This window comes from Dermacentor variabilis, chromosome 11, assembly GCF_050947875.1.
Source record: "Dermacentor variabilis isolate Ectoservices chromosome 11, ASM5094787v1, whole genome shotgun sequence".
Taxonomy (NCBI): domain Eukaryota; kingdom Metazoa; phylum Arthropoda; class Arachnida; order Ixodida; family Ixodidae; genus Dermacentor; species Dermacentor variabilis.
The window spans coordinates 77,831,107-77,851,393 of NC_134578.1; the positions used below are offsets into that span (position 1 = coordinate 77,831,107).

General features: G+C 46.8%; 1 long non-coding RNA gene across 3 annotated transcripts in view; it reads right to left on the minus strand.

Annotated features, from left to right (window-relative positions):
• Positions 1 to 1,983: 1,983 nt before the first annotated feature.
• The window catches only part of LOC142563667 (uncharacterized), a 28,590-nt gene continuing 10,286 nt past the window's right edge, over positions 1,984 to 20,287 (minus strand). The window contains exons 1-3 of one of the 3 annotated variants that reach the window (XR_012824374.1): positions 15,242 to 15,393; positions 2,342 to 2,547; positions 1,984 to 2,255 (exon numbers count right to left, since the gene is read on the minus strand). This is a non-coding gene — a long non-coding RNA (uncharacterized LOC142563667). Of the gene's footprint in view, positions 2,256 to 2,341; positions 2,548 to 6,082; positions 6,581 to 15,241; positions 15,394 to 20,287 lie in introns of those variants that run through there. The other 2 variants (XR_012824372.1, XR_012824373.1) reach the window with 2 other exon arrangements.

Here is a 20,287-nt window from a genome sequence, read left to right on the forward strand (position 1 = left end):
TAGTGACGATGCCCAGAATTCCACGCGTGACCTCCGAGACGAGAAACGTATCACGCCGGTGCCTTCGAACGCTGAATTGTTCTCTCGCTTGCCGCACACGCAGCGGCACGTACAGATTGAGCCGCGTTGACGAGACGTTCATTGAAGAGTGGCACATACCCACTGCATAAATGACGCAGGTCGCTAAAGCTTTGGCGTGAAAGGCGTTCATTGAAAACGGGCACATACTCAGTGCATTTACGGCGCAGCCTGCTAATGCGTCGGGTTGCTGTCCTCGAGGGACCGGTTTTACACGGGCCTGTTTCCACTGAACCAAATTTAAGGTGTATTTTTCTTCATTGTAGAGTGGCCCATTCCGATTGACACATACCTAGATACCTAACTTGCCGTCAAAGACGTTCATTGAAGACCGGCACACACTTTCTGGCACATACCAGGTGACCCAAGTTGGTATCAAAGCGGTTCATCCGACACCAGCACATACCGTGCGGCACATACCCGGGACACAAAGTTGTCGTCAAAGAGTTTCTTCGAACAGCAGTACTAACCCAGTCCCTCAACCACAGTGACCCGGGTAGGTGCGAAAGAGATTCGTTGAAGAGCGGCACATATGTCTATATTGCCACATATTTAGTGACCCAAGTTTATTCGATGGTTGGCTTCGACCCTGTTACCTCAGCACAGTAGCCTGATGCGCTACACATTCGATCACTGACTACCCAGTGACCTAGGTAGGCGGGAAGGCGGTTAGGCACAAATACACAAAGATTCGAACACATAGACAGATAGCCCCTTAAAATTTCATGGAGTACCTAAAGAATTCTATGGCATTGAAACCTGTAAGGTGTAAAATTTGGCAGTAATTATCTCGCAATGGCTGTAAATGGTAATAACATAGCGACACAACGTTTTACAACCGTCGAAACGAGTTATCTATGAAGCATGTACTCCAGCGGGACTCTCCTTACGCAGTTCACTAAGAGTACTCTGCGCCATCTTGGGGCACCGCCGGGAAGCCTGGCCGTGACCTTCTAAGTGCATGGCGCTTTAACGCGTGCGAACGCTCAGAAATGCAACATGCGGCCGCCAGGCTCCTTTCTTGCGCTTCTTTCTAGACACGCTACGTCATCTAGTAGCGCTGCTGAGAAGTTATCGCTTGGCTTCTGAGACCGGAAGCCTGGTGCGCCGATGTGTGCGAACGCTGAGGACTGTTCCCTCGCTTGCTACTCACCCACTGGCCCATGCACACTGAACCAAGTTTGCAGAATGTTCATTTAAGGGCGGCACATGCCCAATGCATTCATGGCGCAGCCTGCTAAAGCGTCGGGTTGTTGACCTTGAGGAACCCGTGTGACGAGGGTTGGATTCCACACAGTATTGCAGAAAAGTAAAAGACATTTTTTGTTATGGCAGAGCAGCACATTCCAAGTGGGGCCTACCTAGTTATTCATGTAGGCGTCTACTGGCACCTACTGGCACATACCGAAGTCGCCATTGTAACGGTTCATTGAAGACTGCCACAGACGGAGTAGCTAGTACCCAGTATTCCAAGTCGGTGCCAGAGTTTCACTGCACAGAAGTACCTACCCAGTCCTGCATCTATGGTGACCCATCTCGGCGTTAAAGCGGCTCGTTGAAGAGCGGCCCAAATGTACACGTTGCTACACTCAGTGACTCAAGATTATCCCATGGTGGGTTTAGAAATCTGTGCCTCAGCACGGCAACCCTATGCTCTAACCATTTCCACCATCGACTAAACCGTGATACGGGCTGGTTGTTTGGTTAATTGGCTGGCGGGAAAACGGGTTAGTACATATAAAGATGCGCACTTAGGCAGCGCAAAGATGGTTAAGTACCCTAGGAATGCTTATGCACTTGGCGTTCTTTGGTCCATCCCAAGCCCTTCCGCTGAAAAACCCATGCATCATCATCACCATCATCAAAGCTTAGCATTAAATTCACCCTGTATGTAATGCTACGGAGCTGCATCAGGGCCATCACTAGCTTTATTGTCAAAGGCTCTGCCGAAGAATACCACCACCCATTCCAAACAGAGCAATCCTTGCGCTGAACGTCTGCTCCGTCCACTACACACGCCGCACCTTCCCGGAAGGGCTGTCTGTCCCGGACAGCGCATCATGTCAGAGTTCCCGAAAGAGCAACGTACAGCTGCATAAGGAAATGTGCCAGAACACTGCGCCCTCTGGTTTCGCGTGATGTCTGAAGTCGGTATGTCACTGAGCCAAGTTGGGAACCTGCACGGAAAAGTCCGGTGTAGCGATGTGGAAGCTTTCTGCGCCGTTCTCATTGACGGCTGTGATATCTCAGCAGCACTAGATACCTTGGAGAAGGCCCGACTTTGCGGGCCGGGCCACTCAGATGGGTGTTAGCGGCATCCCACTCTTGGGCAATGATTTCTCTCGTTTTGGCGCGTATTTCTTGTATTCGCCCGGAACACGTATGGCTGGAAAGGCGGCGCCGTGGCTTCCAGAAGCTCCCGAGCAGTAGCCCAAAAAGAAGCTCGAAAGGTGATTCTCACGTTGTGTCCTGCAAGGCAAATTTAGAGCATAAGAAACATTTTGAGATAGGTATGCAAGTGAGTGTGCATTATACTCATGTAGCAGGCTAATTGCCGCTTGCGGTGCATTTGGTGCGTTCACCAGGCCGTTTCTGAATAGTGCGAAGAAGTGGTAGCATGCGTTATGCTATGAGACTGAGGGGACAGCTGTGAACGCTAGGGACATAAATGGTCGGTGATGATCCTGTGCGGTGTTCCATGGTACAGGACAATTTTCTTGCTGAAAACGTTGACGAGATACATCACACAAGTGTCCGGAATCACTTTGGCCTCCACCCACATGATCAGATTATCGGTGAAATCGACCAAATAGCGGTTGCAGTCAGCCGTCCGAGGAAATGGGCCCAGGGGATCGATGCCCATGACTTCGAACGGTTGGACAGACGCACAACAAACGGTTCGACTTGATTAGCACAAATTATTGCATGGAAACAAGAGGGTAAAGTGGGCAAGGATGGACACGACTGTAGGGCATGTCTTTGTACACTTTGTTGTTTCGTTTCTGTGCATTAATTTCTGCAAATATATTATAGTAGTTATGCAAGGCCAACTAGCGCAACAGTCAGTCCTGGCGAGGAATAGACTGCGTGGGATACCTTGGGGGCGAGGAGAAAGCTTGCATAGTTGGCATGTGAAACAAAATGAAATGTACCGAGCCATTGTCTCGTGGAGCTTGAGCCACCAATATATTTCCGAAATTTGGCGCATTCACTTTGAAGGCCTAGCTGGCCAGAGGATGTTACACCATGTCACATGGCGAGAAGTTCAGGTAGCATAGCTGACAGAATGACAGCCGACCATACACTAGAAGGTCAGGAACGGGGACACAGGACAGCTGATCGCAAGAGAGAGAAAGAAAACGAGAAAGGAAAGGAAGGTTAACCAGACGGACGTCCGGTTTTCTACCCCGGACGGGGAAGAGGCGATGAGGGATTGACATGAGTGACAAGACGCCGAGAAGGTGATGCGCAGCTCTGTGGTAGCACACCAGCTTAAGCCAAGATTTGCTGCCTGCACAGGTTACTGACCGCGACAATATAGATTGTGGCGTACTCGCTGAAGGCATGTATGTGCAAGAAAGTGTGTCCCTTCGTGCGTAACATTTGCGCCGTTGACCAAAACAAATCGGCTAACGTCGGTAGGAACAGGTGGTTCACGTTGAAGTTCTCGAAGAAAATTAACCATATTGACATTTACGGTAGTTAATATGTCAGTCATCAATGACAGTGAATGGTTTAGGCCAGGAATGCTCGCCCTCTTCCCGGGACAGAATCTATCCGTGAAGTCGTGAAATGCAAGCGGACTTGTACAAAATCGTATTGTGCGCCGTTGATGTCCGTGCTTCTTGTGGTGACGCACTAGTTGTCGATCAACGGGAGAATTAGGGAGTTCTACAGAATCGCGCAATAGACGTCCACGCTGTTCCATTGCGTCCTGGAGAGCTGTACAAGGAGCAACACCATTCTCGTGAAGGCGCGCGAGCACGGTTATCAAGAGTTGCACATTTTCTGGTTATGGCAGCTTCAGATGCTTAGGTCCACGTCAGCCCTGCAACGAAGTTGGTCGACCGACGGGAGGGGATACGTATTTGAATGTTCTTATTCTCGATGGCATCCCTGAAAAAAAGTCTCTTCCCTCTCTCTCCATAAAAAAAAGTTGCACCGAAATGACAAAGCATTGATATTGACAGCAAGATTTAGCGTTACGCTGGAATTTCTCGCACGGTGTTGCAACTACACGCGGGTCGGACATGGCTCAAAGCAGCACGGAAGGCAACGTCTGCTGGTCAGAGTAAACAGCGCCTTACAGCCACCAGGTGTCTCAGGACACTAGCGTAAAGATCGCCACCAAGTGGCGTTGCAGGCATTGCACCTCGAATCTCCACGAGATGAGATTTCTTTAGAGTGACTGAAAACCGTCGGCATTATTCCGCGCCCAGTGAAATATTACATCCGTAAAGAGCACTGGCGTCGGTACCAATGAAATTGCATCTTTGATATTAAGAGCGCAAGTATTCCTTTGCGTTATTTTAATGGGAAAGAGCGTCAAGCTTCGTGGATAACTAAACACCCAAGGCTTAGGCTGGAAGGCATATACTGGAAATGAAATGTTCAACAACTGTATTCGTGCGCTCCAAACTTGCCGAAATTCTGACGAATAGATCAATCAAGACCACAGAAACTGCTCAGAACAACTTTCGTGTGTCAAAATTAGGATTTATCTAGCATATCGAATAAATCCTTCGAACAATCATACGATCGGCGACAACGGCGATAATTCGCCTGAGTGTGCGTACAATTGCTATGCTGCAAAAATATCGACGACATCTTCACCGCATCGGCGGTAGGCTTTTCGGACAAACTAATTTGCACATCTCGCTGGCCGCGCGGCGGTGACTAGCCCATCTTAGACAATGCGGTAAACGAGAATTCATAGCAGATTCTTGGCCACGAACTATATACCGCAGACGCTCGGGGAGCGTTCAGTCAAATGCCGGAGGCGTTGACGCCAACAAGCCACGGAAAGCATGAAGTGGACGCGTTCGCTCTCCATGTCTACTATAAAGGAAGTACGGGAAAGGGCCGAAGGAAAGGTTGCGTGCTCTCGTCAACCGAGTTGCGGGGATGGTCGGCAATCAGGAGGGGAAGGGCTGGACTTTTTGCTGGCTCGTTCTGGTTGTTCGCTTACACTGACAATCCCCATCAACGGTTTTAAAGCGAAAGCACTACTGGTCGCGAACTTGCAATTTCGCCGTGGCCGGTCTCCGAGGAGGCAAATGACGTCACACCACGTTCCTCGTCACACCGCGTTCCTCGTCCCAGCGCTCGCCTCCGCTCGTTTCGCCAGCTGCGTCGGAGGCCTGATAACATGTCGGAGGGTTGAAAAGGAGAGCTCGACTCGCGTCCACCGCAACCACAGTTGAGGCAGCAGTATGGACGGCGACAATCTTGATAAACAGGTAGGAGGCCTGGAATCGACATCGGAACGAGATGAAGAGAAAATGAGTCGCCCAGGAAACAGACGAACAGCGCGCCGGACGACGGGCAAAACACCGCAACATAGCTATACAACCAGGCTAACCTGGTCTTGCAATCAAGATTAACCAAGGCTAACCATGCTATTAGCTTTCGCTACGTATATCCTGCCATAGCCGAGCTAAGCGACTGCCAATTTTTCCATATGGTTAAAGCCAATTGCTTTCTTTGGTTCTTTAGGCCGTGATCGTTTTATGTAGCTGGCCCGACGGTAGTCGGACTTGCGGAAGGATGTTGAGGAATCGCGCTGAGTGAAAGGGTGCGTGCTCACGGGCAACCGAATTGCGAAGAGGGCTGGGGATGAAAGAAGGGCAGCACTGTCGCTTGTTGGCTCTCTCGCTCGGCCTGGTAAGGCGAGGAAAAGGACAAGAAGAAGAAGAAACGGCCCTCCTTTTCTCCTCGGCGCTAGCCCTCCTTCTCTGATGACGCTAGCTGTCACGAGAGAAGAATGCGAGAACGCTCCCCTTACCATCGGGTACCGCTGGTACCGACACAAGTGGTAGTAAATGCTTCTTCAAAATCGGCGCACATCTTTAAATGACACTGCCTCCAACATCGGCCTAAAAAGGAGGCTAGAAACTTGCTGGTTGGGAAAAAGTGGGGAAATCAAGCATTGCTTTTTAATACGACTACAGAAGACACGTGGTCTATTGTTTACAAAAGCGGCGAGTATGGTGGCTTAGCCACCACTTGAATGGTAGACTGTTGATTCTCGTACAATACGAAAGGGAACACCTCATCTGTGGCTAAACTGTGATTTCTGCAAATGTGCAGGTGAGAACCTCACTCAATGCTATTTGTTATGTTTTGCACCTCTTGAAAAATTCTGGTCATGGAATCTTATACCCTTAGAACGCACAAGCGTAGCTGCCTGCTCTGAACACAAATCCTGTGTTCCCTTTCATTTTGGACTAACCTGCACATAATTTTGCATAAAATTCGTCCTGCTGGTATCAAAGAGGCTTGTGATATTTTCAACACTATATCATGTCATAAGTTGAACAACTCGCAATGATTACAAATATGCGCACAGTCGATCGCTTTCCGGTGTTTATAAAACCACGATTTCTTAGAAAGATGAAACTTCATAATTTACGCGGCAAGATCTTTTAAAGCCACAAGCATAAATATTACGCACGGATTCATCGTAGTACCCACCATACCCATCGAAGCTGAAAGATCGCGGCGCGGTGAACGAGGACATTCTACACTTGAAAAGAGAAGTGTTCCTGGAGCACGTCGCTTAACGCGCGTAGTATGCTCGCACTTGCGCGCGCAAGATCTCTACGCCCGAGAAACCAAAGCTGTCTATCTTCAGCGAAAACTACAATTGCACCGAATGTGTGTGACGTGTACCGAATTGCATCCCGTATTTCGCGCTCGGACGGCAACTTATCGATAGGCTTGAAATGGTCCGACAACTCAATGGGCGCCAGTTCCTTATCGCTCGCCATTTTTATTGCCTCCTCCTTCCGGTGCAGGCGCGAAAAGTTAGGGCTAACAGCAAGCGGAGAGAAAATAGCGAAACCGCTTTAGAAACTGGTGAGGGAGAGAATACGCGAACAGAAGGGCGCGAAGCGTGATGCAGGGCTAGGCACCTTTTTATGGCTCGTACTTCCTTATCTTTAGTAAAGTGCGATTGCCGAAATGCGTGATTCGGCGATTTTGTTCACATTATCCCTAGGTTTAGGTCGATCAAACAATGAGCGCTGCTAGGTGTGGGCTGTTTTTCATACAGAATGTACTCGGCCTTTTAACGAGACTGTAATAGGCAAATGATACATTTGTTTAGTAAGCCAGATTTCCGCGAGAGAAAAGTGACGGTATTACCATGACAGGAGGCATGGTAAACATGATGAGACGCAAAAATGAAGGTTGGTGACGGCCAACCTAAAGTTGCCGCGTTAGCTCGTCGTGACGTAAGCTTTTAATGCGATAGCATGATACAAGCTGACGTCACCCACTTTGGATGTGTCCAACAGAATATGTTGGCCGATCCCGCGGCCAGCCCAATCATTCTAACAGAAAATATGTGTCGATCCCGGAGACAGTGCCATATAACGCAGCTTCTGAAAGCGCTATCTGGCACGATGGAAAAATGAGAAAAACGCATTTAACGCACGCGGCCTAAGTTTCAAACAACTGTGCCACGAAAAAAGCATGCAGCGATCCTGGCCTAATGGACAGAGCATTTGGCTTCTCTGCTAGAATATAAGAGGCTCGATCCGTCCATCGCTCATGCAGTTCTTCAAAATGTTTTATGCGCACTTCACCAGCTTCGGAGGTATCTAACATAATATTCGAGGTGTACTGAGCATACTCAAGCGCGTCGCTGTACGCAAAAAAACAATCGCAAGTTCGGAAGAGATACGAGGAATAGGAGCGTCACTTTCTAAAATGAGACTGCCCAAGGTCACTGCTGACGTGCACGCGCACAGCTGTCAAGACGTCACAATCTAAGTACGCTCTTGAATTCTTGGAGAGATAACAATACCATGTTCTGACTTAGATATTTAATGCTAATAGCACTCTTGCCATTGTCAGAGCAGTTCTCTTTCTGGCTACCCAGCTATCCTACCGAAAACGTGGCCCGATTCCAGATCTAATGCAGTCCAAAAAACGGATGGATGGATGGATGGATGGATGGATGGATGGATGGATGCTATGAGCTGCCCCTTTGAAATGGGTGCCTGCTCCCGTTTCAAAGGGGATGCTCATAGCATCCACTTATGACAACAGCGGCACAACAATGGGGTGACGATTTTGAAATGATCACCATGGTATGATGACGACGAGGGTGTTAGCACAACAGAATGACGATCAGTATAAGACGATGATGACGTGATGATTATCGTGTGACAAGGATGGTACGGCGTTAAAACGAGAATCGGATGACGAAACGAGAAAGACGATAATGGAACGACCATGACGGTATGAGGACAACGGTATGAGAACGAATGCATGATGACGACTATATTACGAGTGTATTGACGACTTCGCAATGATAACCTTGAAGTGATGATGGTATAGCAGCAACAGCGTGAAGACGAAGGCATGAAGACACTAGCATTACGCCGAGTGTATGATGATGACTATATGACGAAGATGGGAGGAGATGAAGCGACAACTATATGACAACGATTGCGTGAGGATGACGGCATGACAAAAATCATATTACGAAGCTGGGACAATGATTATACATGACGAAAATGGCGTGAGATTTAATGACGACGACTGTACGACGACAGTTTTACGAGAACCGTATGGCGAAACTAGAATGATGACGATTAAACGATCACGACGGCACCATGGCGATTGCATGACAACGAATGCACGACGCCGACGCAGTGAGGACAATGGTATCGCAATTGCGTCACAATCGTCATGGAATGTTTGCAGCATGGATTACGACGGAAATGCAGAAGAAGATGTGACGTCGGTGAAACGACGGAGAGCGTCATCGATGGATTTCGTCACTCGTAGTGCTCTCCGCTCAACACGAGCAGGTGGTGTTTCAGGGACCAGGAAACTGAGCTTTCCGTCATGGTGTCCGAACTGTCTTTTCTTATTGGTAGAAGCACATGAATTATCGCGTGCGCTTTAACCAATAGAAGCACCTTCTGTCGCGCTGTCAAGGTCCACGCCTGCGAATAGCGCCAACGACGCAAGATTAAGCAAGGGGCTATGAAAAGTCGACGCTTTAGCATGTGGGCCGATCCCAAATGTAGTGCAGTCGAAAATGTGGACCCTGCGCGTTGCTATGGGCTACGGGGCATGCGCAGACTCCGCGGTAGCGGCACGAGAAGAAGCGACGCGTCCTGGAGTAAGCTGGGAGCCCGGCCCCAGTACGCGCCTTTTAAATGACAAGTTTCGGCTATTTGCACGCTTGGATGTTCAGCGGAGATGAGTTATGTTCGAAGTTTTCTCATACGGTGCACCCAGTCCTAGATAATCTTTCATCGCCAGAGAAGGAGTATGTTGAACTCGGAAGAAACCAGTCTCCACCTTCAGAGCTTCCAGAAAGCTTGGTTTCTCTAAAGCGACCCAAATACGCCAAAATTCGCTGAAATGCCGCATGTCACTCTGACGTGCCCAAGCCGAGGTCCTGGCACCAAAATTAAGGAAGGAGAAAACTTGTCACTAATTTACTTCTCCAACACAATCGCTTTTCGCCAGATTGTTTAAACTTAAGCGTTGAAACATCATAATACTATGTACTAATTAATCGTCACTTTAAAATCGTCACGGCATAGATTTAAAAGAATGTTTACGAGTGAAAATAATTTTCATGGGTTCAATGAACTGTATTGAGCTAATAGTTTATGGAAGCCCTCCAGAAAATTAAGACCATACAGACATCTTTTCTTTCCCAGTTGAAGTAACTGTAACAAGATGCGAGTTTTCAGATCGTTACAGTTACATAAGCATGAACCGGAAAAAAATTAATATCTTTTTATAACTACATTAACCAGGAAAAAGCGAAGCTCGATGCTCCCCAATTAGTTTTGGAATTTGCTTTAAGTATGACTGCCGCAAATTTAAAAGCAGTCACCTTAGAGACTCCCATCAAAATCAAACGTGTTATTAACTACTAAAAACGAATGAACCCTTGAACGTTATCTTCGAATTACATACACAAAGAAGAACTCAGCGAAAAACAAATTATATAGGTTGTTCTCGACCATTATTTCAAGACCGCGTGGTTGATTTAGTATCGGTGATGAATCTCATGACGATGAGAGCAATGACCTGAATCGAAGCAGCCTATTTCCGATCAAAAAAAAAATATGATGCCACACTTGGTTCATAGAAAATTGCGTCTATAAGTAATCCTGGTTCCTATGTAAGTATATTTTTCACACATCCTTCTTGCAGCTTTTAATCCCTTCCGTTTTTTCGTTATAGTAGACTAACTGCTTACAAGTTCTTCTAATTCATGTATTCTTAAAAAATATTAAGGTAAATTAGCTTATTAAATGCAGAAGTATTTCTATGCCTACTTAAACAGAAAACTCGTCCGTCCATCTGTCTGAATATAACGTAAGACGAATTGCAATAAATAAATAAAGTATCAAAAAAAACAAGAATGATTTAGAAAGTAAGAATAATGGCTGTGGCAACCCCACGCTCAGAAGCCGAGTGTATTAACCACTGCATTAAATCCCCACGTTGAAGAAGGTGCCTTTATCTGAACCGGACGAATGTGTTGTAGCTGCAGTACAAAGCAAATGTCAAAAGAGAACAGTTTCTAAGAAAGTTTTCATGAAAGATGTGGTGATGGCGAAACAAAAGCCATCCCTAAGACCACATGGAGAGCCGACACGGAACCGATATCTTCCACCCTGAAAGACCACATCGTGGACCACCCGCTACCTAAAAAATTGGCAGTGGCTTAGCTCGGTTATGCCAGGATATACTTAGCGGAAGCTAAGGCATTGCATGGTTAGCCTTTGTTAATCTTGATTGCAAGTCCTCGTTAGTTTGGTTGTCTAGCTATGTTGTGGCGTTTAGCCAATCCTTCGGCGCGCTGTTAGTCTGTTTCCTGGGCGATTAGTTCCCTCTTCATCTCGTTCCAATGTCGATTCCAGGTCTCCTCCTGCTTATCAGAATTGTCGCCGTCCATATTGCCGGTTCAACTGTGGTTGCGGAGCACGCGAACTCTCCTTCTCAATCCTCCGACACGTTATCAGGCATGCGACTCAGCTGACGAAGTGAGCGGAGGCAAGCGCAACGACGAGGAACGCGGTGTGACGTCATACGAAACAGCGGCGGTAGAAAAAGGCGCGGCGCTGCGCAGCGGCGGAACACCTGTGGCTCGCGGCTACTAGTGGCGCATGCGCAGTAGTGGCTAGGGAACGAGAGATAGAAATATCCTCGGCGAGGCGCGCGTTGTGGCTTCATGTGCCTCCCCGGAGCACCGCGACGGCGAAATCGCAAGTTCACGGCCAGCAAAGCTGTCACTTAAAAAAAAACCTACATCCTACTCACCACCACACCCGCCGCGAAGCACAAGCGCGAGTACATGCACTCCCAGAACGCTCATGCGGTATACGTTGATGCCGCAGAGTACTGCGAGCACTCGGCATACGCACTCAGCGTTGTCTTCCTCCTGGCCCGAAAAAATTTGGAGGACGCTTAAGCTCCACCTTCAAGAGTGGTACCCAATAGCATTCAAAGACCCCTGACTCATTTTTATGCTTCCCGGCAACTGCAGCTTATGAACGTTTACCGGGCAACGCTTGCAGCGAACGCTGTGCATGAAGGCAAGCTTCCTGGTGGAAACGCGGCTTCTTGCATGGCTCGATCTCCTGTTGTTGTTTCGCACTTTTAACATTTCAGTCTGAGAAGAGCTGGCATATATGATAGGGGCTGTCGGTGGTTTTTTTTTTTTTCATTAAATTCGTTTGCGGGTTGCTGCTCCCCAAATTACGAAGAATCACTTTGTAAAGAGAGAGATATATATAAAATAATGCAGAGAAAGGCAGGGAGGTTAACCAGAGGTAGTTCCGGTTGGCTACCCTGCGCAGGGGGAAGGGTTAAGGGGGATAAAAACAGAAACAAAGTGGAATGGGGAGATAGAAAGAGAGACAAGCACGAACAAAGCGCGTACACTACAAAGCGCTAGGGGGCGGCATTCTTAGAGTCTGTCGTGAAGCCCCGTAGACCGCAGGAACCTTAACAACGCGAGTAAGGCATTCAACGCGGTTGTTCTTTCGGAGCATTGGCCTAAAGCTGTTAGTTCTGACAGTTGACGATTGTCCAACTGGTCCGGTACTCTGCACATGACTTGTCTCTGAGCGCTATATCATGGGTAGACACAGATAATACGTGCGAGCGTCTCGTCGATGTTGCATGTGTCGCACGTGGAGCTGTTGGCAATTCCAATGAGGAAAGCATATGAGTTCGTAAAGGCAACGCCTAGCCAGAGACCGTAAAGCATGGTCTGTTCACGTCGTGGTAACCCAGGCGGGAGGGGCATCCCTATGTCCGAAGACGACGAACGCAACCGACACATGGTGAAAACATTTGAGTCCCGCAGTGGCAAAGTACAATCACGGGACATCAATCGCAGCCCAGCCGCAGCGTCTGTTCGCGAAAGCGGAATGAAGACTCGTTGATCACTTTCATGTGCAGATCGGGCGGCTTCGTCGGCGTGATCATTCCCGCTGACGTTACAATGTCCTGGAAGCCAGTGAAACATTATGTTGTGTCCACTTTGTAAAGAATGAAAGACAAAGTATGAGCAAGTTTGCTGGGAAAAGAGTAGCTGGGTATGCGTGGTTCGGAATTTGGCTCAAAATTCTTTTTGCCAAGGCCACGTCTTGACGCCTGACGCGGGACTCAGACGCAGGATTTTCTGCGACATTGTGCCCTTAACGCTGTCTTGTTAATAAATATTTTCACCACCCCAACCACCGACTTGGAGTATTGTGGACGTTAGAAAAATTCAGATTTCTCGACGATTTAACGCCAAACATGTCACATCGCCAATGCACTTCAGTGGTCACGGGATACGCCTTCCGTTAGGGCGCGCCTTCACCGACAGAAATGCCAATATCTCAGAGCGCTCATGCGCATCGCGTCGCGTAGCACAGGCAGATAAGCAGTCAATGACTTGAATAAGGAGTGATGAGGGGTTACCTGGGTGGCATCACGGTTGATAATGGTTCGACGCCCAAGAATAAGGTGCTAAAGAGCGATAAAGGTTTATGATGGTCGGAGCAATTCTGTTAAGGTTTATAAGGTCTGATAAGGCTGGATAAGGGTTGGATCATCTCCGATAATGTTTATAAGGGCTGACGATGGTTGATAAGCATTTGCTAGATTGCGGTAAGGTTGACAACTGATAAGGATTGATAGGGCCGGATTGGTAGCGATAAGGTTGACAAAAAACGGTAAGCGTTGATAAGGGTTGGATCTCGTCCGACAAGTTGATAACAACCGCTAAGGGTTGATAAGGGTTTATACTGGTCGAATCAAGTCTGTTAAGAATGATAATGACCCTTGCTGCGTACAGATGGGCCACAATGCTTGCGCATACTTAGACTACTTCAGTGGTGTTTGTGCCATGGTTTTTGTTGATATTTCCCTCTTCAATACCTTCGTTATCCCTATTACTAGTGCTGCCTAAGCCCGCCTCCTCCACGCCTTTCTTCTGTTCTGCTGTCCGTGTTTTGCCCCGAGGGAGAGAATTTATTTGTAATAAAGCAGAGAGGTCGGTCTAAAATAACGCACTCTTGCTTGATACTCTGCGCATGGGAAAGGGGAACGAGGACATAAAGGTGTGATGAGGTATGAATTAGACATAGAAAAAGGGATGCACAACGGTGAAAGCAAGTCCAACATTCTGATGAAATCTCATCCATGAAGCCACTACCGGGTTCGATATCTTATCTGTAGTCACTAGTTCAAGTGAACCTAGAGAAGAGGCGCCACGACGAAGCTAGTGTATGTGCCTCCCCTGCGTGAGCATCAAGCAAAATATTTACAGCATATAAAGTGTTGCGATAAGTGGTTTTGGATATGGGCCATTTCATGTTTCGCTTTAGAAAAATATGTTTCAACAAATGAGAATAGGAACTTCGCGAGCCACTATCAAACCACAACATAATGTTAGTAACTACGGCAAGCAAAGTTATCAGTGTGAAGAAGTGAGCGCGTCCACTTAGTTTGTTTCCACTTCTTCACTTCGACATTCCCGCTCCCTTACACAGCCTTTGTTTATGTTTCCGGATCATTCTTACACGAAAATGAACCAACTGACCCGGGAACACGCATTGTTCTTCCATAATATCGCCGCGAGCGTATGTCCTTTTACATATAGCAAAGAAATCTGGGATTTTTAGAATTCCACTTCCGATGTTACCGCCCTAATGTTATGAAAACGAAGAAAACCTTGATAAAGGAGCCGGAGACGCTATTGTCAAACAAAAGCGCCGAAAAACACGAAGTGGTTCTCTGACCTATTCTCGAGCACTGTCAACATGGAGCGTGTAATGTGAGCCATGCTTTTTTGCAATTCTGATTTCTTTCCAGGTCAGTAGGGATATCGCGTTGTTTGAATTTCTTCTATAAATTTGCATTGCAAATAGAAATTTCCCTGTGGTGTTCGCAGCTCTTCGTCGAGGCGAAGCCAAGGCGGAATGCTCGAGCCGCCTTTACGTGCCCCGGTTAAGCATTCTCAGTGTTTTTCGTTTCTGGTTTGAAGAGAGAGCCACAAGGACTCTCGCATTCGGGGGAAATAGAAATACCCCCCTCCCTTATGCGAAAACTAGAGAAAAGGAGCTTCGGCATAATCGAGTTGAGGCACTTTACAACCCCTTCGCTTCCTTCGATAGCACTGCAGCGAAAAACGAGCGTAGCAGTGAGAGAGACTAGTGGATTGAGTCGCAGAACCATGAACCCCAGTTGTACTATGAGAGAGAGTTGTTCATCATAGGCGACTATCGCAAACATGCGACAAACGCCGTTGAAGCGCGGTCATTATACCTCAGATGGAACGCATTCACAGTTGCAGCACCTTTGCTCCATGCCATCCAACGCGGTAATGTAATTACCACAGACACGCTCAACGCCTCCTGCTGTGTTGGATGATTAAACGTCGAGAACTGGGAAGCTAGCAACTCACCCACCGCTGCGGCTCGGAGGACGGCATTGCGTTTCATACTGCTGTGAACGGGGTGCACAACGTCGATGGTGAGATTGGACCTACGTCCCCCGGCACAGCAGCCTTGATGCGCTCACCGTTAGGCCACAATCACACGTGCACGTCGAACCTGAGGACGCCGACTACAACTTTTCGAGATGAACGCCGCGTGCGTCACAATGCATGACACGTGTACGCGAGAACCAACGTAGCCGCATCAGTTTTTTTTTTCCTTGTCGCCAAAGACGGGGAAATTAAAGACGGGGAATGGGGGCGAATTCACGGGGGAAATTTATTACGGCTTCGCGAAGACTTCCGTTAGCATCAATGTCATGATGTTCGTTGGATCTGCATAATTTTTCTTCCTTTTTTCTGCACGGGGGCAGTTTAACTGGACAGGACTTTAGTCTCGCACACCGAGGCTGTCAGAAGGACACGAATGTGCTGCAATGATCCACGACGGCGACCGTGACGAGCGATGCTCTCTGAAACAGCGTCGAAGAGGCCATTATATGGACTACTCAAGCACACGCTTTGCTCTTCACTTTATCTCTTTCCCTCTACACGTTCAATACTTTTCACGGGCGGAGAGAGAGAGAGAGATATGCATTCCTTATGGTAATAAAAGTGAGAGGTTGGCCAATGTAAACAAGAAAAAGCTGTCAACCCAATAAATTATTCATATATTTATTTCAAGATACCTTACAGGCACCACGAGGAGCATGCAGGGAAGGGAGAATTCTCGAGGAAAGGAGAATATCGCAGACAGCATCACCAATCAGGAAAATACACCATATACGGCTCCAAAATCTCATCCGTTGACTCATATAAATACCTCGGCGTAACCTTTTCAACTACCCTAACTTGGTCACATCATGTGATTAACTTAGCCAACGCCGCGAATCGAACCCTCGGTTCTCTCCGCCGGAACCTAACACTTGCTCCGCCATCAGTAAAATTATTAGCTTATGTTACATATATCCGCCCTAAGTTAGAATATGCATGCTCTGTCGGAGATCCTCCTCAGCATAAGCTAATACACTTGAATCAGTTCAAAACCTTGCAGCCCGGTTTATTTACTCTAAATATTATTATCATGCAAGCGTGTCTGAACTAAACATCCGTGCCGGTCTTACTAATCTAGAATCACGACGTCGTATTTCTACACTGTCATTTTCACAAACTCTATCATTCACCACTTCAGATTTCAGCTATATTACCAGCTCATCGTCAGTCCAGCTGCATTAACCACAGAAAAGCCGTGTATCCTCCCCCGGCGCAGACTGCCTGCCATCTGCGATAATTTTTTGTGAAAACCGCGAGGGACTAAAACGGTCTGTCTGCCGACGTCACGCACCACTCCGTCGTACATTACTTCGAGGCTGCTCTCGAATCACTGTTTTGTTAAATTAAGACCATCCCTCATGTAAAACCCCATCTCCGGGCCTATTAGGTATAATAAATAAATAAATAAATAATTATGATCACTTCAGTGACTTTCGACATGAGGAAATTATCCAACGCCTAAATCCAATACGTCCTGACGCCAGAATAAAATGCAATGCAACTGCTGTACAAGTCCACCAGCACAAGTACGTTGCTTGTAAACACGCTGGGCCTTGTCAAGTAGTGCGCACGCCTGGTCTGAATTCCGTCCTTCTCTCTCTTTCCCATACCACGTGCAGGCTAGCAAAACACTGGATCCCACCGACTCGACCAACAGTGCGTTCCAGCTGAGTGCACTGCGTTTTGCGCATGGTGGGAATAAGTGCGCGAGCACTGTTGTCGTCCAAGGGAAATACAGCCCACGTACTCACCTCCAGCGATACACAAAAGCGCAGATTACCCCGACCGATAAATCAAGAGGAATAGCTCAATTTCGCCTACATAAATACTTGGAAAGGGAGAGAGCGTTTGGCTCGTTATCCACAGCACAGTACTTGAAGAGATTTAGGGAGGCTTGCTACATAAAAAAGAAATTCTACACACCGCAGGGACCAAGATTCTCATCGTCTATCATTTTTTTTCACAAGAATAGTTAAAGATCGCAATTTAAATTAAAAAAAACTAACTGGCCTTCTACTCTGTGAAGAAACTTAGCCAGCCAAGCTCTGTATGTAGGCTTCTTAATGGCCAACTGCACCTCCAGCGCTGGTCAGGCCGGCATTGCACTATATTCGCAATCGGCCCACCTATGGGGAGTTTTGTGCGTACACGGATACAATCCTGGGGGGACTTGCCCTTGACAGCTTCACTGTAAATTTGGGTACATCTTTGTGTTTCTTAGCTGTTATTCAACTAGTTAGTTGCATATTTATTAATTTGGTAATTCGCCAACTGACCAAGTAAAAATTATTATTTAAATAATTATTAATTAATTAATGACTACGACGAACGCGGCAGCAGTGGAACGAGGGTTTCGCGCGGTAGCGCCGAGGGGCGCCAACGAGCATGCCGTGGAAGACGTTGCTGGAGCCAATCCTGATGATGATAGTTTGCATTAGCGCACGGACAAGATCCTGGGAAACAAGCCCTTAACAGCTTCGCTGTAAAATAAAGCATCGACATTACAACCCTGTCAGAAAATAATAAAAGAATATATCACAATTATCTCAACGCACCTATTCATATATACGTATTTAACGGACAAAATTTACAAATCACGCCCCACGCTGAAATACGCACCAGTAATTTGTGACTAAAACACCTGTAAAATCATCGTAAGCATGTTATGAATATCACCTAACCTATCAAACCCGTACATCACACTTGTCTGTTTCAGATTCGTAGTTTACATATCTGCCACATCTGATTTTGCGGCCGATTTACGTATGCGTAAACTCTGTGCTACAATTTTTATAAAACTTCAACGTTCGTAAAAGCTACGCGACCCTACATGGAAGTATGGCTTCCCGCATTCCATAGAATATGGATTTCTCGCTTAAATGCAAGAAATGTCCTTCCTCTCGGTCCGGTAGTTGCCTAATGAGAGTATGTCTACGTTTCACCAGTATTTCGTAGGGAATTCAGGGTTGGCCCAGCGCTAAAGAGCTGCTGACTGTCATCTCATAGGACATAACTTGCCCATGAGATAATCCATTCATGCTCATTCCGCTACACCATCGCACAGGGTTGGTCATTCCGCGCGAATAGATCTATATATAAAACAGACTGCGGTAATGGTTTTATATGGAAAACGTTCTGAATATCACCCACTCTATTTGGGTGTGCGAGCTGTTCCGAGTGATCACCTGCTGCAACCTTCACGCAGCTAATCTAGCGTCTCGTCCTCTTAAAGAGCCTACGATTTGAATAGAATACGTTTATTTTAAGATAACGACCTTTCTTCTTTTTCTAATTGCATACTCAATATTGTATCATCTCTATACGAAGCGAAGGTTATGCGGTATTTGTTTAGTAATAAAGAAAGAAACTAAGCGCACTCACGTTGTCTATCAAACATGTAACGCCGTTCAGCACTCGCCTCCGGGAGGAGCTCACCAGCTTACAGATGAGAAATACTGAAACGTGAGTGTATCTGGCGCGCTGCATTGCAATGTACAGATGTCATGAAACACAGCAACAGCACGTCAGTAAAAGCACGCGCAGTATCTTGCGTTCCTTGAAGGAGCAAAGTGTAATACTACGGCGCGGCACATCGCTATAAAGGGATGGAACTATTGTACCTACGACATAATAAAGTGCTAAAACAGACAGAAACACAAAACAGTCCTCAACGAGCTCTAATATAACCTCGTCCTTTCGGTTGTTTCTGTTCCAATATTTTTGTGCTGATATAACCTATTTATAATGTAAGACCAACCAGCCTTCCATTCAAGGATTTCATTGAAAATGTGGTGATTATTCAAATAATGGATTGTTTTGCCTGTATCTAGAAAGCAAATTAGTAAGCTGCATAAAGGCGAGGTATCTTTATCGAATGACATGAAATTATTCCGCAGAAGTCTGCTACTCTGCGAGTTTTCACAGCAGCTGTATCCTCTGCGCGTCAACAGTGGCTTCCCTGCAATAGAATCGTTAAACAATCAAGCACTAGCATCTGTCTTTGTCCCCGTAGACTCCGACAGGTGTTATCTCGGATATTGGAAGAGAAACAAATGCTCGACATCTTTTAATAGTTATTTCTCCAATAATATGCGAGCCGATAATCAAGGACAATTTAATTTCTATATGAAATTTCCAATGTTCGTAAGCTTCCTCCAAAAATAAAGTGTTGCCTTCTCGCACAATTTTTCGCCGCTGCGCTGTGTTCGGCTCGTGTGATAAAACGTCAGGCTAGCGTTACTTGCAGGGCTGCACCCCTGCCCGTACATAAGCGTTACACGCACCAATGGAGGTTAAAACTCCGACAAAGGGCGTCTTTAGTGCTAGTATCAGAGCATTCCCGCCTCAATATAATTTTGCGCGAGGCAGCATTCGAGCAGTACTGCGAGGATAGCTGGCTGCTAAACAAAGATAATTAGTTTGGTAAAAAAATTTAGTTATTTTATGTGACACATGCACCCAGCTGCATTCGCAACTGAACGTTCAGTCAACTGACGAACTGGTAAATGAGAAACGGATTTGAGTCATTTGTCGCGCAATTACAGTGACAGTAAGGAAACAAGAGGACAGCAGGACGTCAGCAGATAAACGTTGTCTGTTGCTTTTCGTTAACGGACACAACTCTGACTCTACCGCATATGGCGAGACAGAATGGCGAGACAGAATAAATATTAAGCTGTTTTCCAAAACCGAGAGGGCAGCTTCGCAGTTCCATAAAAGTTGCATTCGGGCAATTAAACTGAACGACTAGAAACTATCGGGCACAAGTCATCCGCCTAATGCACTCACTCAGGGCGTTCTGCAACTCTGCATCAATGGCGGCTCTCTTGCAAGAGAATTATTAAAAACAACAGCCCTCAGTTTCGTCGGTCTTGCGTCGGTCTCTCGCACCGAGACTTGAAAAGCTGTCATTATCTCTTGTTCCACGGACATTCCACAATTCGGAATAGGGAATTCCTGAAT